Below are 16001 nucleotides of genomic sequence, written 5' to 3'. Positions count from 1 at the left end.
ACTCTGAATATCAGGAGGAAATCTCACGCCATCCCACTCTGTTCTGCCTAGAACATGAATGATTGCTTTGCCCAGTGTATCCATGCAGTATATGCTACCCACCCATTAGGCCATCAAGGTATCACAGTGTTTGTATATAGGGACCCACGCTGTTCACAGTTCCAGGCGTCCACTAGAAGTGGGGACACTGCTGCATTGATCATGGTGCCTTGGCATTCAGCCATCAGTCTGCTCTTTAATTACATTGGTTTTCATCCTGGGATAAACTGCCTATGGCTCCTAAGGAAAACTCAAGGCACTGATGATAAATTATTAAGACAAAAAGGAAACGTTGCTTAATGATGTTATTACATAATTTTAATGAAGCTTTAGATTTTATTGGTTCAACAAGGTAAAAAAATCAATTTCTAAAATCCCAAAGTAGACCCATTTAATGATATTTTATGTACACTCCCCCAAAAGGGTGATAACTTCAAAGAAGAGTGAGGTATTACCTCATTTCCCCTTGAGATGTCACACACTAATGATTGGGTGACAAGGAGTTAAAACAGAGCACTAAACTTGAGGTTAATTAAAAATTTTAAATTAGATCTAATAAGCAGACACTTCTATTTGAAAATAGACACTGGAGTCTAAACAGACCATGGCCTTCAGCATGTATTTCTGACCTGCCTGTTGGAGTGAAACTTGGGGCCTGGACCCACCCTGCTGACTTTGGGACATGTGTCTCTGAGGCCACTGCTGGGCAGAGCATGGCATGGGTGGCAGAATGACACTGTGGTCAGGGCTATGCCCACCGAAACTGCTCAGTCCTCACAGACTCCCAAGGCCCCAGGGAGAGGGACTGTAGGGCCTGTGCTCTTTTTCGCTTGTTTGTTATTTCAGTCATGATTTGTGTAAAGTTTACCCTTTTCAACAAATGCAGAGATGCCTGTAACCACCCCCAGGTGAAGAAAGAGAATAGTTCCCGAACAATCCCCAGGGGCTCACAGACTATAATGAACCCCTTCCTCTACCCCCAGCCCTGTCGCTGTAGCTTTGTCTTGTCCAGAAGGTTTTCTGACCAGTCCCCTTTCATGGCCCCTTAGGAATCCCTCACCTACTGTAATTCCATTCCTTCCTGCACACTTCACTTTCACTTGTTCAGAGAAACATCTAGAAACTTTGAACTGCCCGATCCAACGTGGACAGGTCATTCCTTCTCTTAACCTTTTCTACAGCCCTTGCCACAACTGACTGCCTTCCTTTTTCGAAACTGTCTCCTGCTTTGGCTTCCATGGTTCTGTTCTCCCTGGTTCTCTATCACCTTAGTCTCTGTTGCCAGCACTCAATATGGACATTAACCAGGGTCGCAGACACTGGTGGTGGCTGGACCAGCAGCCTCAGTGGCTCTGTTCCTATCCCACTTTTGCTCAGGTGCTGCCTTAGGGAGGTGGCCTTATCTCTAGCTTCAGTGATGAATCCTGTTGTCTTGTGAATCTCAAGCATCCCTGGCCAATGAAATGTATGGAGGAGGTTGCTGGGGGTGGAGTAGGAAGCTTCTGGAAAAGATTCTCCACCTCCCTTCGTGCTCAATTCCCACTTAAAAAAAGAAAACAGAAATGACTAAAGTTATTGTGATATAATAAGAAATAGACATTTGGTCTTCATCCCCAGTTCCTGGCACGGAGCTTCCAAATCCCTGGGAATTTCCAGGGTGATTGGAGCATTTTTTGTTCTGATGAGGCCACTCTTGGTTGGCTCCTGGATAGCTTCATGGTGGGGCTGGTCACCAGAAAGAGGCTAAGCCATCCATGAGTAGAACCTTGGAACTTTCTGTTCCACCCTGCATCTTCTGGGAAGGAAGCTGGAGATGATTAATAACTGGCCAAGCCTCCATGATGAGGCCCCTGCAGAAACTCCTAAATGAGGAGGCTTGGGGAGCTTCTAGACTGGTGAGCACATTCATCCTAACTGCGCCAGGGCAGAAGCTGCTGAGCTGGGGACCCTTCCAGGAGCAAGCTGGGATGCTGGCATTGCAAGCGGCTTAATCCATGATGCTACAATGCACTGAACACAGGCATCCTAACTGGCATCTAACTGCTAGGCTACATGCCTACCCACCCTGTAGGTCCACCCTGTGAATCTCATCGGTTGGCTGTTCCTCTGTATCCTTTAGGTTTCCTTGTGTTGGATAAGGGGTTGTCAGCTGTTGGATAAGCTGGGGACCCACCACTTGCTATTGGTGTGAGGTGGGAGCCATCAGGAGACTGAGTCCTTAACCCATGGGGTCTGCAGTAACTCCAGGTAGTTAGTGCCCTGCTTAAATGTTAAGGCACTCAATCGGTGTCCAGAGAGTTGGAGAACAGGCCAGTGGGGAAAACATACTCTGAATATACTAAGGGCTATGGAGTTGCACACTTTGGGTGAGTTATGTGTGTTTGAGTTAAATCCCAAATTTTTACAAAATATAACCTTTGCTGTTTTGAAGCAAAAACTCAGTTTGCATGTCACCTCCACGTCACAGGCTTCCCTAACTCCATCCCTGGCATTTGCCTCTCCCTCTGCTCTGCTCCCCAAGATGAGGGCAAGATGCCCACTCAGTGTCCAAGAGAGCAGTAAGATCTGCTCACCCATAACAGGGGTCTACTCTCATTTAGGAGCTCCTTGCAGCCAGCATCGCAACCTCTTATCTTTGTACCCCTAAAGCGAAGAAAGTGATGCCTGGTGCATAGTAGATGCTCAGTAAGGGTGTGTTCAGTGAATATGTAGAAGTCAAGGATCGATGTATTAATCAACAAATGCCATATTCATTGAGTCTCTACTCCAAATCTGGCACTAAGTGTAATTCAAAAATGCGTTAGGTAGGTGGGCAGTTAGCCTAGCAGTTAGATGCCAGTTAAGATGCCTGTGTTCAGGACCTGCATTGTAGCATAATGGATTAAGCCACTGCTTGCAATGCCAGCATCCTGACTTGCTCCACTTCTGATCCCACTCCCTGTGCTTGGGAAAGCTCCTGGCTCCTGGCTTCAGCCTGGCCCAGCCCCAGCCATTGTAGCCATTTGGAGAGTGAACCAGTCGATGGAAGATCTCTCTCTTTCCCTCTCTCTCTCTCTCTCTCTCTCTGTCTGCCTTTCAAATAAAGAAAATAAATCTTTTTTAATAAGCTTATCCTTTAACTTCATTTTCTACAAACTTTTTAAAAAATGTATTTATTTGAGAGATAGTTATAGACAGAGAGAGGGAGAAACAGAGAATGGTCTTCTATCCACTGGTTCACTCTCCAAATCACTGCAGCAGCTGGACCTGCACTGATCTGAAGCCAGTAGCCAGGAGCTTCTTCTGGGTCTCCTATGCGGTGCAGGGTCCCAAGCACTTGGGCCATCCTCTACTGTTTTCCCAGACCATAACAGAGAGCTGGATTGGAAGAGGAGCAGTAAGGACACTACTGGCACCCATATGGGATGCCAGCACCACAGGCAGAGGCTTAGCCATAGCGCTGGCCCCAAAATAAATCTTTAAATATATATACATAAGATGCCTGTGTCCTATATTAGAGCGACAGGCTTCAAAACCAAGCTCTGGCTCCTGACTTGAACTTCCTGGCAATGCCCACCCTGGGAGGCTGCAGGGATGCCTCAAGTGATTGGATTCTTGACACCCATGTGGCAGAAGTGCATTCCTAGCTCTCAACTGGGCCAGGGACAAGACCATGATGTTGCAAGCATTTGGAGGGTGAAACAGTGAATGAGAGCTGTCTCTGTCTCTGTCTCTTTCAGGCTCTCAAATAATTGATAAGTCTTTTAAATGCTTGCAGGGACAAATCAATGCTAAGTACAGGAATTGTGTTCAAACTCAGTATGTAAAATGGAAGCTTGCCTGTCACAGATGCACCTGTACCCTGCCTTGTCTTCACAGATCCTGTATAAACATCTGCTCTGATCCTCTGATCCTTCACACTCTTGCTCTTTGGAGACACTGGCTCAGGTCTGGATGATGCCACGGGGATGGGAACGTAGGTACAAGGCAGAGTGTAGAGCAAGGCCCCGTGCTGGGAATCAAGTTCACACCAGACTTCATTAAGAATTTGTATTTCCCAGAAGAACTATGTGGTGTGGCTTACACACCTTAAGATCTGCAAACTCATCAGGAATCTTGGTAGAAAAGAACTAAGAGACGGCGCTGCGGCTTACTTGGCTAATCCTCCACCTGTGGCACCAGCACCCCGGGTTCTAGTCCTGGTTGGGGTGCCGGATTCTGTGCCAGTCACTCCTCTTCCAGTCCCAGCTCTCTGCTGTGGCCCGGGGAAGGCAGTGGAGGATGGCCCGAGTGCTTAGGCCCTGCACCCACATGGGAGACCAGGAGGAAGCACCTAGCTCCTGGCTTTGGATCGGCGTAGCTCCGGCCATTGCGGCCATTTGGGGGGTGAACCATTGGATGGAAGACCTTTCTCTCTCTCTCTCTCACTGTCTGTAATTCTACCTGTCAAATAAATAAATAAATAAATTTTTTTAAAAAATTTTTTGAATGACTTCAAAAGAGCATGAAGTCCAACAGAGTCCTTCTGGGTACAGGCCCTGTTTGAGCAACTGCGCAGCTCACATGTGCATGAAACCCTGCCCAAAGGGCTAATACCGTGGGGGGGGGGGGGACACTGGAGCAACAATGCTCAAATTCTACACTCAACAGCCCCTGTTCTTAAGGGCCCCCTTGACCCATTTGTTGCCATGGATCTCACCTAATGTCCTGCCTTACTCTAAAGATTCCAGAACCATCATTTCGGGACTGTTTTGTAGCCTCTGGAGAGTGCCATCTACAAAGCCTCTCCCCACCCTCTGAGCTTCCCCCTCAATCCTCTTGGCTACTGGATAGCAGTAACAGTGTTTGCCCCTTATCCTGGGAGGAACAGGTTAGGGCAGGGAGGATAGAGGGGAGATTAACCCCTCTTGGGTGGTGTGGTGTCCACTAACGGTTGTCTTTCCAGCAGCCAGACTCCTAACTACTTCCTTCTTCTTAAGAGACTTGAGATTTTTGTCCAGGTGTTCACCCCTTCCACGTGTGACTGAAGAGATGCTATTCCAACCCACCTCGGGGGATGGCTCCTGGTTATTCAGCCAATCCTAGTGACAGCGACCTACTTGAAGACGTCCTCTCCTTGCTGTAAGGCCACCACAAAACACACCAAACACCAGAGTAAGGGAATGGGTTTATTGGTGGGGAAACCTGACAGACCGGAGGGAAGGGGCAAAGAAGGAAAAGAGGGAGAAAGAGAGTGTAAGAGAGAGAGAGAGAGAGAGAGGGAGAGGCAGAGAGAGATCAAGAGAGAGCCACGTGTTCAGGAACAGATCCTGTTAAACCTTTGCTGAGGGGCAGGCAGGGAAGTAGGGACACTGAATCCCTTCGTGATGGGGAGGGAGCCGACACTGGTGGTCGGGCCATGGGGTCACCTGGCTTCCAGCCATGGCAGCAGGGGCTAGAGCCTAGGATGAGTCGGGGTGTAGATCGCGCCATAGATAAGGCTGCACCATTTTACTAACACTTGGCATTCTCCAGGCTACTGGTGTCCATGTCTCTGTAGCCCAAGTTGGCCCAGCCAGACAGAAAGGACTTTCCCTAGTGGGGTACAGAGGGCTCTCTCTCAGATAGATAGATAGATAGATAATCCCTTTCCTTGCCTCTTTCCTCCTTTTTTCTCTCTCTCTATCCACCTCAGAAAAGGACAATATTGTGTTCCAATTGATAGTGCTATCCATCTTGTAACCATGAGGGAAGGCAGCTCACCCCTTCTACTTCAATTTCTGAGCTGCAACCATTAGTGAATATTTAGGGCCTATCCTGGGGAGTTCCAGTGGCTTGCTCTCACAGCAGCATACAGTAAATAGGAAATGGCAGAGGAGGTCTGAGGAAGACTTACTGTGGCTGAAAGGATATCAGGAAAGCTTTATGGGAAGAATTCAGTGTTGCCCTGTAGCTCAGTCAACTGGAGGACCCCACACTCTGTCCTCTAGGGACAAAGAATATGCGTATGGACATACGGATTACTTTCAGGCAAAGGTACTAGGAAAACAGCAGGTGCAAGAAGGAAACACTGACCTTCCTTTGTCATTGTGAAAGCTGGAGATGAGGCTCCCCGGTGAGGCTCCTGTGCCAGGAGGAAGACATTCTTACCCCAAGAAATCAGAAGTCCGGGCAGGAGAAATCTGAGCAAACAGACCTTGTTAAACCAACCCTTGCCTTCCCAGCCGCTTTTCTGTAATGAACGGCCCCAGCTCCAATCTCTTTGTCATGCCATATTTTCACAGTTCACTGCTGTCCAACACAGCACATACGCTTTCAGCCCTCATTCTTCTTTGAATCTTCATTTTTCTTATGGCGGCTCCCAAGTACACATAAAAAGGACTAAATTAAATGTGTGTGCTTCTCTGCTGTTAGTCTTATGTCTCCTTAGGTCTTATGCCCAGGGACAAGCACATGACACAGTGACTTAAGTCACCTCGTGGGATGCCCGCACCCCACTTCTCACTGCCTGGCATGGAGTTCTGCCTCCATTTCCCATCCAGCTTCCTGCTAATGTGCACCCTGGGAGTTAGCAGGTGATGGCTCAAGTCACTGGATCCCTGCCGCCCATATGAGAACCCCAGATTGAGTTCCCAGCTCCTGGTTCCAGCCTGGCCCAGCTCCAGCTGCTGCAGGCATTTGAGGGAGTGAGAGCGATGATGGAAAAGATGTCTCTGCTTCTCTGCCTGTCTTAAAAATGAAAGGAAAATCGATAATTTTTAAATACTTAAGCCTAGCCAAGGACTCTGTACGAGCACAGAAGGGGAGTTGTAGCTCCCCTCGGTTCCTCTGCCTTGGAGGGGTCTAATTCTGGCCTGCCCTTGGGTCCTTTGTTGCTCCCTAGAGAGCAAGGAATTTATAAAGGCTTGTGACTCAGGCCACAATTCAGACACTCGGGCTGCCAGGGCTCCCTGCACCAATGACACCACACCCACTGGCAGGGCCTTGCGTGGGTCTCTTCCGAGACTTGCTTAGGTGGAGCTTTGGTGGGAGCAAGAAGAGCCATATGAACACACATGAGGTCCCCCTGGGGCAGAGTAGAGCTGTGGGTGGGACCCCAGGGACCAGGTCTTCCCACGCCACCACTTTGGGTTAGGGAATGTTAAGGAATCTGAGAACTCAAAATCTCAGCCTGGGCTTTCTAAACTTCATAATGTTATAATGATCAAAGTAAGAGGATAGGACATATTTAATACTTCATTGGCTTAATTTATACCTTTAAGCATCGAGACATATGGTATGTGGGTTTCCATACACTCTCTTCCCCCAGGTCCCATAAATTCTAGAGGTGTGGCTCCACTTAAAGTCTGACTTGCAGAAAAGTTAGGATTTGAATGAACAAAGAGAAGGATGGCTGGGAGACAGGGAAAAAAACAGTAGCACTTAGTGAGTTTTCCCTGGCCTGCCTTTCTCCAGCGAAATGTTGCTAAGTATCTTGGATTCATTTCCAATTATCCACAACTTGATGTTTGCAAATTTTCCAACTGTACAGGACAACCCACTCTCAAGTCTCCACCAGACCCAGCATGCTCCTGCTCCATGCTCCAGGACTGAACACAGAGTGGACGGAGTGGGGCTCTCCTGTTCCGGAACCTGCCCAACAGTAAGTAACACACCCTAAGGACAGCAGCAGCCCTCACCACAGCTGGCTGTTGCATCAGCTCCAATCCCCTCTTCATTTTCATGTCTTGTGGTTAAACCGTGCTTCTCCACTTTCTATTTTCTTCCAGTTAGATTTTCAATGTAAGTTGGGTATCTTCCAATTGCCTGCATTTTCTTTTTCTAGAATTCATCTGTAAATACTTCTTGTGGGTCCTGAGTCTACATCTCATGTCTTTATTATCATTCCTGGTGGAAGGCCTGGTGTGACATCTGCCCAGCAAAGCTGTGTGGTGGTAAAGCGCCTAAGGATAAGGACCCTGCAGTCCCAAGTTCAAGGTAACTTCTGGCATCTTGCAGTCCTATGACCGTGAGCAAGTAATCTGACCTCTGAGCCTCTGCTTCCTTCTCTATGAAAAAACAAAAGAACAGACAAGGTTGTGCACAGCATATAATAGATACTCAGCAAATATTAGTGGCATGCCTTCTGTCGTTTGTGTGACCAGTGGCTTTCTGTAAATTGCAGTAAAGAACATGCAAGCTTTCTTTTGCTGCATAATAAAGCCTCACAAACCACACAGCTGTAAACAGCCTTTGATTAGCTCACAGCTGTGTAGGTCAAAGTGCCATCTGCCTCTGCCGGGTTCTCTCCCTGCAGGGGTGGGGAATCTTTTTTCTGCCAAGGGCTATTTGGATTTTTATATCACTCGCGGGCCATACAAAATTATCAGTTTAAGAATTAGCCAGCAGAGAGCAGCAAGATGGCAGAATAGGAAGGGAGCACACTGATAGTCCAGGAAGTTTAATAAAAGTGGAGATACTGCAGGTTCAAGGAAGAGTAGGGGAAGAAACAGCAGAGGAAACTCTTCCAGAACTAGTGATTCACAGTGGACCTGTGTGGAGAGTGTGGGAGCCCAAGTTCGGGACACCAGCGGCAGACTCAACACACCAGTGCTGGAACACGAGGTGAGCCGAACCTCGATAGCCCGAGACACCCGCAGGCAAGAGGAAAGAGGAGACTAGAGGGAACGAGGCTTGAAACTCCGTGGGGAAAAGTTCACCAGGCTAACTAGAAGAGAGAGAGAGAGAAAAAAAAAGTGACCGATATGAACACGAGTTTCTCTCTCTCCGCTCACCTCTCAAAGGTGAGCAAGACAAAGAGCAGGCGCCATTTTGGACATATGTCATAAGCAGGGCGACCTCAGGTCTGCACTGGCCCTGAGCCCAGCAGAAAAACCTGACTCTGGGGGGGTGAAATAACAGGAGATTAGGATCTAACTTGTCAACCCAGTGGGAGACTGCAGGAGAATTGGAGCCCACACTGAGGGCAGCAGAGATTCCCTGTGTGGTCCTTGGGAAAGAGCTTCCGATCTCTGGCTCCTGTGGGTATATCACTCGCCTGCTAACTACCTCCAATTCCGTTCAGCTGTGTGGAATTACTTCCTTTTTGAATAAAAATAAAAAAGAGAGAGAGAATGAAAGAAAGAGAGATTTACGCCTAACCTGGGAGTGTCACCTTTGGCACACCCTCAACCCTGAGGAACCAAATAGAGCTCTCAGGCCACACCCATCTCAAGCCTCTAAGGCTCCATAGAAAACAGACAGTCCACTTAATATAGAGCCATAGTATAATGAGAAAAAACACCACAGCGAAGAAACCAAATATCTCCAACATGCCAAACAACAAACACAAAAACCAAGGTAACAAGAACAAGGAAGACACTATGACGCCCCCAAATGAAAAAGACACCCCAATTCAAGATTATGAAGATGATGAGATAGAAGAAATGCAAGAAGCGGATCTCAAAAAATTGATAAGAACATTAAGAAGTTCTCAAAAACAAATTCTTGAACTACAGAAATCCTTCATGGACAAGATAGAAAATCTCTCTCGTGAAAAGGAAATATTAAGGAGGAATCAAAATGAAATGAAACAACTAGTAGAACAAGAAACTCTGATAGTGACGAGAAATCATAATGAAATGAAGAGTTCAATAGATCAAATGACAAACACATTAGAGAGCCTTAAAAACAGAATGGGCAAAGCAGAAGAGAGAATATCAGACTTAGAAGACAGAGAACAGGAAAGTATACAGGCAAACCAAAGAAAAGAAGAGGAAATTAGAAATCTAAAAAGTATTGTCAGGAATTTACAGGATACTATTAAAAAACCCAACATTCGGGTTCTAGGAGTTCCTGAAGGCATGGAGAGGGAGAAAGGATTAGAAGGTCTTTTTAGTGATATATTTGCAGAGAACTTCCCAGGTTTGGAGAAGGACAGAGGCATCCTAGTACAGGAAGCTTATAGAACCCCTAATAAACATGACCAAAAGAGATCCTCACCACAACATGTTGTAATGAAACTCACCACAGTGAAACATAAAGAAAAGATTCTAAAAGGTGCAAGAGAGAAACGTCAGATTACTCTCAGAGAATCTCCAATTAGACTCACAGCAGACTTCTCATCAGAAACCCTACAAGCTAGAAGGGAATGGCGAGACATAGCCCAGGTACTAAGAGAGAAAAACTGCCAGCCCAGAATACTATATCCTGCAAAGCTCTCATTTGTGAATGAAGGTGAAATAAAGACCTTTCATAGCAAACAGAAATTGAAAGAATTTGTTGCCACTCGTCCTGCCCTGCAAAAGATGCTTAAAGATGTGTTACACACAGAAACACAGAAACATGGTCACCAATATGAAAGAAGGTAAAGGAAGGAAACATCACAGCAAAAGATCACAGGAAGCTCAATTTCTCTTTGACATAGAATTAAACTATGATGCTCTGTTAAATCAATGTGTTAAAGTAATCTATTATGTTCTCTTGATGTCTGTTAAATTCTAATTGTTCAAAAACAGCTGAATTTTTATTAAGAGCTATGGGTTACTTAAATAAGTGCTTATTTTCAAAGATTTGAATAATCACCTTGTAACAATGATCAAATTTGGTCTATGTTATGTCATGATTTTAAGCAATCTTATTTCAACCAGATATTTTGGATTTTGAGCCTTCTTGGCATTCTTAACAGGCATTCAAAAAATCAAAGTTTCAAACAATCTGGACTCTAAAATTTCCAGTAAATCTTGGACTTTGGTTTTTCCAGTTTGGGCCCAACTGAAAAAATCGAAGGACCTATGTCTCTCATCTTATAGAGACACCAACTAATCAGGCTATTTGGATTATATTAGAAGTACTGTCAAGATGTGACGTGGTACTAAATTTTGAGTTTCTATAATGGAAAATGCTATTAATACAAATGTTTGAGAATTAAAAAGTCTAATGATCTGTGTTACTAGATATGATAGTTATCTTAATGAGAAAGCCCCAGAGGCCTAAAGGGTTAAATACTTGTAAAATCCTACAGGTGCTTTCAAAAATACTGTGAAGTAAGCAAGTGCCTTTTGTTGGTTGTTGAGTTTATAATTTTAAACATGGCAACTTAAAGTCTTTTGTCATCCACAGTTATATATGATGTGCTGCTCATAAAACTAAAGCATTGTTGGTTCTGTGTGTAGCTGTCCTCCTATAGGTTCCTATGGACTTTTTCCAGCCACTTCTATTGTATTCAGTACTTTGGGATGGCTCTGTAAACAGATGAAGCCAATAATGTATTAACAGTACCAACTGAGAGAAAGTATGGTTAACTGAGGTTACTAAAAACAAAAAGCAATTCAAATCAATTGGCAATCTACAAAAAGAGTTACAGATTTTAAAAGCTATTATTAAAATTGCTATATTGGTCTATTATGTTATGTTATATGTGTGTACATATTGTATGTCCACATGGGGAAATTTTATTAAGAATTTTATTTTAATCGGCTTATAGATAAGATTGTCCATAAATTTAAGCTGCTAAAATTAATCAAAGATACATTTTAATTCGTGTGACCTGAATCTCTGCATCATATATTTTATACTTCTTGGCAGAAAGAAACTAAAAACATTTTATATGGTTGTGCTTAAGTTTACTGGTTAAACAAACTATACCATGTTAGATATTTAAGAGGTGTTTTCAAATACATGATTCTTAAAATTTATAGAAGGCATTGGACCTTATGGTAAATGTTTTCTTAAGTTGTTATCTAATGGTTGAAACGGTTTGCTAAGTACTCATGTAATATTGCTATTGTCAGCAAGCGATCTAGGACTTGCTCCCTCATTTCTCTATTCTAAGCCCAACTTGTTCTTTCATTTCTCTATTCTCCTCAAGGTAGGAAACTAATTCTATTATGAAGGAATCTGTAGGATGCACAATTTAATCTTTAGACCTTATAAAAGAGATGGCTAACATTTTTCTGTAATAGCATAGCCAAAATAAGAGCTTAAATAATAATCTCATAGCTAGATTTACTTCACCATCAGCGAAGTAAACCATAAGTAGAAAAAACCTCCCTTTCAGACCAAAGGGAAAGAAAGTTTTTAAGTGAGAATATAATTTTCCTCATGAGCATTGTCTACCTTAGAAAAACTACTACAGAACATGCCTGTGACTATAGACTTGTAGTTCAGACCACCAAAGATTAGAGATGGGACTTGGGCACTCCCTTGACTTGCATCCTCTGGTCTGCTTTAACAAAAACCAGGAGGAAAAGAAAGCTAGGCATCAGAAGCAATGGGTGGCAGGCCTATTAATGGCTGATCTGTACAGTGATCTGCCCTCAAGGAGACCCAACAGGCCAGTCCACTGCAATGGCTTTCAATGTGGTAAGCCTGGGCTTCAGCAGAAGTCAACTTGTGAAGAGTCCTGGCAGCTCTGCCAAGAGTTGGATCACTGGAAATGGACCTGCCCTGGAGTCGAAGGATGCCCAGGTCAGAGCCACAGATCTTATTGGCTCTAAGCTGAAAAGCCCTTCACTCAGCCCAACTTCCAAAGTGACCACTGCAGCTGAGGGGACGGCCAAGTAGGGTCAGCAACATTGCAGGCAGAACTGTACATTTCTTGTTAGAGATGCCACCTGCCTTTACCTGGCCAGCTCTCCTCCCAGGCCAGCTAAGTAATGAAAGTCAACAGAGTGCCATCCCCTAGGAGGTTCACACCTACCTTAGGATGTACCCCATGTGAAGAGATAGATAGGTCTGGGCCTCTGAACTTACAAGGCCTAAAGCCCACCAGATTATTATCAAGCCCCTTCTGTCAGGTTCTATTTGCCTCTCAATCAGAAAACTTAATTGTAGCTTAGACAGCACCTTTCTTAGCTCCTCTAATAATGACTCTGTCCTTTGTTCTAGACCCTGTCTAGCGCACTTGGGCCTCATTCCTTCGTAATCATAACCTCTACTCTACCTCCAATGGCTCTATTCCCAACCTGTGTGTACTGATGGTCCTCTTCCCCACTTAATGCTGTTTAATTGTTCAGACCTGGTTAACACCACTCTTAGGAACATTGGTTACTATCCTCACCCTGTCTTTTATGACCTTGTCTAAATATGATCAGAGTCGGCAAACTTGGAAGGCTTCCATAGCCTTGGCAACTCATGACGAGAGCCAAGGGTGGTTACTGGCACCATAAACTAGAGTGTCAATTTGTTGGGTCAACAACAGGAGTCACTGTGCACTTGCTCCTCATGTGGGATCTCTGTCCTTAATGTGCTATACATTTTGATTTAATGCTATAACTAGTACTCAAACAGTATTTTTCACTTTGCGTTTCTATGTGGATGCAAACTGTTGAAATCTTTACTTAATATATACTAAATTGATCTTCTGTATATAAAGAGAATTGAAAATGAATCGATGTGAATGGAAGGGGAGAGAGGGGGGGAGAGGGAGCGGGAGAGGGGAGGGTTGCGGGCAGGAGGGAAGTTATGGGAGGGGGAAGCCATTGTAATCCATAAGCTGTACATTGGAAATTTATATTCATTAAATAAAAGTTTAAAAATTAAAAAAAATTTTAAAAAAAGAATTAGCCAGCCGCAGATGTACTGGATTTCGATTCCTGCCTGCGTTGCTTTGGCGGGGCCAGACCAGGTTACGTCAAGGGCCTCGTATGGCCCATGGGCTGGATGCTCCCCACCTGCGGCAGAGTTGCACACAGCCGCACTCTTACTTAGAGGCTACAGAGAAGAACCAGCCTCTACGCACTCTCGGATTGTTGGCAGAATTCAGTTTCTCCTGGTTACGGGGCTGGAGCCTTACTCCTTGCTCTCAGTTAGGGACCCTTTAGCTCCTTAGAGTTACCCACATTCTTCAGCATGTGACTGCCTGTATCTTGCAAGCCAACAGTGGGCATCTGATTCTCATTCAACAGAACCTCTCTGACTTCCTTTCCTGCTGCCGGCCAGAGACAGCCCTTAAAGGGGCTCGTGTCATGGAGGCAGCACTGTGGTACGGCAGATTAAGCAGCTGTCACTTGCAATGCTGGCATCCTATATTTGTGTTGGTTCAAGTCCCAGCTGCTCCGCTTCCAATCCAGCTCCCTGCAAATGCACCTGGGAAAGCCTCTAAAGATGTCTCACGTACTTGGAGTCCTGCCATCCATGTAGGAGACCCAGCAGATCCTGGCTCCTGATTTGGGCTTGAACCAGCTCTAGCCATTGCGGCCATTTGTGGAATGAACCAGCTGATGTCTCTCCTTGTCTCTTCCTCTGTCTCTGTCACACTGTTTTTCAAATAAATAATTTTTTTTAAATTTCACTATCGATTTCTTAAAAGGGGAAATGCAGACTCTTGTGATTCGATTAGATCCCACCTAGAAAACTGCCCTATTTGAAGGTCAGCTGTACTTATTTAAAACACAACAATTAGAGGGGCCATAGTTTAATCATTCACAGATTTTGGGGATTAAAGCAAGGCATCCTTGATGAGGGTTAGGTAGGAAAACAGCTTCAAAATTCCACCCACCAGAAGAATAATATTCTCGGAATGACCACTGTGTGCAGCTGGTGTGAAATTCCAAACGTGCACGGGGGAGATCGTGAAGGCGAGTCTTAGCCTTTACCTCCTCTCCCCTTACCTGCCTCACCACACCTGGAGTAGCTGTGGGCCTGGCCCTTCAACCACCACCTCACACAGATGCACTCTGCTTGCGTTAGCAGATGATCTGTATCTTGCAGGTCATTTTGTAGCTGTGCCGTAATTTATTAGTTATGGGCATCTAGGTATTTAGGATTTTTTTTTTTTTTTGCTTTTACAGAAAGATACTGCTGGTAAAATTCTGTAGAGTACATTTATAAAATTATAGTTTTGGTGTCAAAGATTATAGATATTTGCCATGTATACAGGTTGTTTTTCTCCGCTTTCTCAGCAGATAATGTTTTCAGGCTTCTTAAAATTTACAAAAAAAGTGGAAAATGGCACTTTTTTTTCCCCCAGTGTAATTTTGATTCCTTTTGTTTGAGTGAGCTTGAGCATCTCCTATAGAGGAAGTCATATGCATTTTTTGACCTCCTGCTGATAAGGCCCTTTCCAGTCTCTGTGGCAGGTGTTATTTTTTAAAATAACCAATGTTAGTTTATTTTACAGCAAAAGCTCTTCACTCTTACAAATTACGATTGCAAAAGTGCCCTTGGATTACTGTGCCTCAAAGAAGCCAAAATTTGTACATCAAACTTTTTCCCATCTGAGTTGTAGACTAATTGAGATAAAAATGGATTATAGCAGAAGCACAGGCATTAATGCTTTGCTCACTTCTCTCTGGGCCTGGAACAGACACAGAGTCGCACACTCCACCAGCAGAGAAGCCAGCCCCACGAAGGAGAATGGCAGTGAGCTGATGAGCCTGTGAGTGTGTCTCCCAAACACATCAACCTAATAACTGCTCGTCCTACTCCCCCGGCAATAACATGAGCTGAGGAGTGGAAAGTTTTCCTAACAGGTGAGCCTCCCCTTAGAAGTAAACCATAAGCCTGGGAGATTAGTTTAGCCCTCCCACAGTTTGCACTAGCATCACACTGTCTCCCAAAAAGTGTGGAGGGTGCTATGGTTTGGGTGGGGTTTGAGAGTCCCCCAAGAGTACACAGGAGGCTTGGGCCTCAAATGGTGCTATTTAAAGCAAGCCTAGTGGAGGTCCTTATGTTATGGTGTAACTGGTTAATTAGAGTTCAGCTGAGTCATATTTCTTGTATCCCTGCAAAGCGATACTACCTCTCTGTCGGTTTGATATGCCCACCTGTCTGATTGGGGCACCACCCCCTTCCTTATAAAAACAGGTTTAACGCAAGCAGGGTCTCTTTCCACTGTGGAACGCGGTCGGGTTCACCACCCTCATTTTCTCTCTTTCTGCCATGGACTGTCTCACTCTTGGTCGGCTCTCTCCCATACTCACTCAAGAGGTACAGTTTTCGGTTTTACTTTCTCCCGCATTTACGGGCAACTCTTTGGCCCACTCACATTGGGTGTTTCTTTGTGTGGGGCGGCCCACACTTGC

At 44.9% G+C, this 16001-nt stretch overlaps 1 long non-coding RNA gene across 1 annotated transcript in view; it reads left to right on the top strand.

The window, feature by feature from the left end:
- The first annotated feature begins 4645 nt into the window (after positions 1-4645).
- The window catches only part of LOC133774644 (uncharacterized), a 41515-nt gene continuing 30159 nt past the window's right edge, over positions 4646-16001 (top strand). Inside the window, exons 1-4 of the long non-coding RNA XR_009868106.1 lie at positions 4646-5172; positions 7529-7639; positions 7823-7974; positions 15284-15449. This is a non-coding gene — a long non-coding RNA (uncharacterized LOC133774644). The remainder of the gene's footprint in view (positions 5173-7528; positions 7640-7822; positions 7975-15283; positions 15450-16001) is intronic.

The sequence above is a fragment of the Lepus europaeus genome, chromosome 15 (assembly GCF_033115175.1).
Source record: "Lepus europaeus isolate LE1 chromosome 15, mLepTim1.pri, whole genome shotgun sequence".
Classification (NCBI taxonomy): domain Eukaryota; kingdom Metazoa; phylum Chordata; class Mammalia; order Lagomorpha; family Leporidae; genus Lepus; species Lepus europaeus.
The sequence above is the reverse complement of the archived record's forward strand: the minus strand, read 5'-3'. Positions and strand labels throughout refer to the sequence as shown.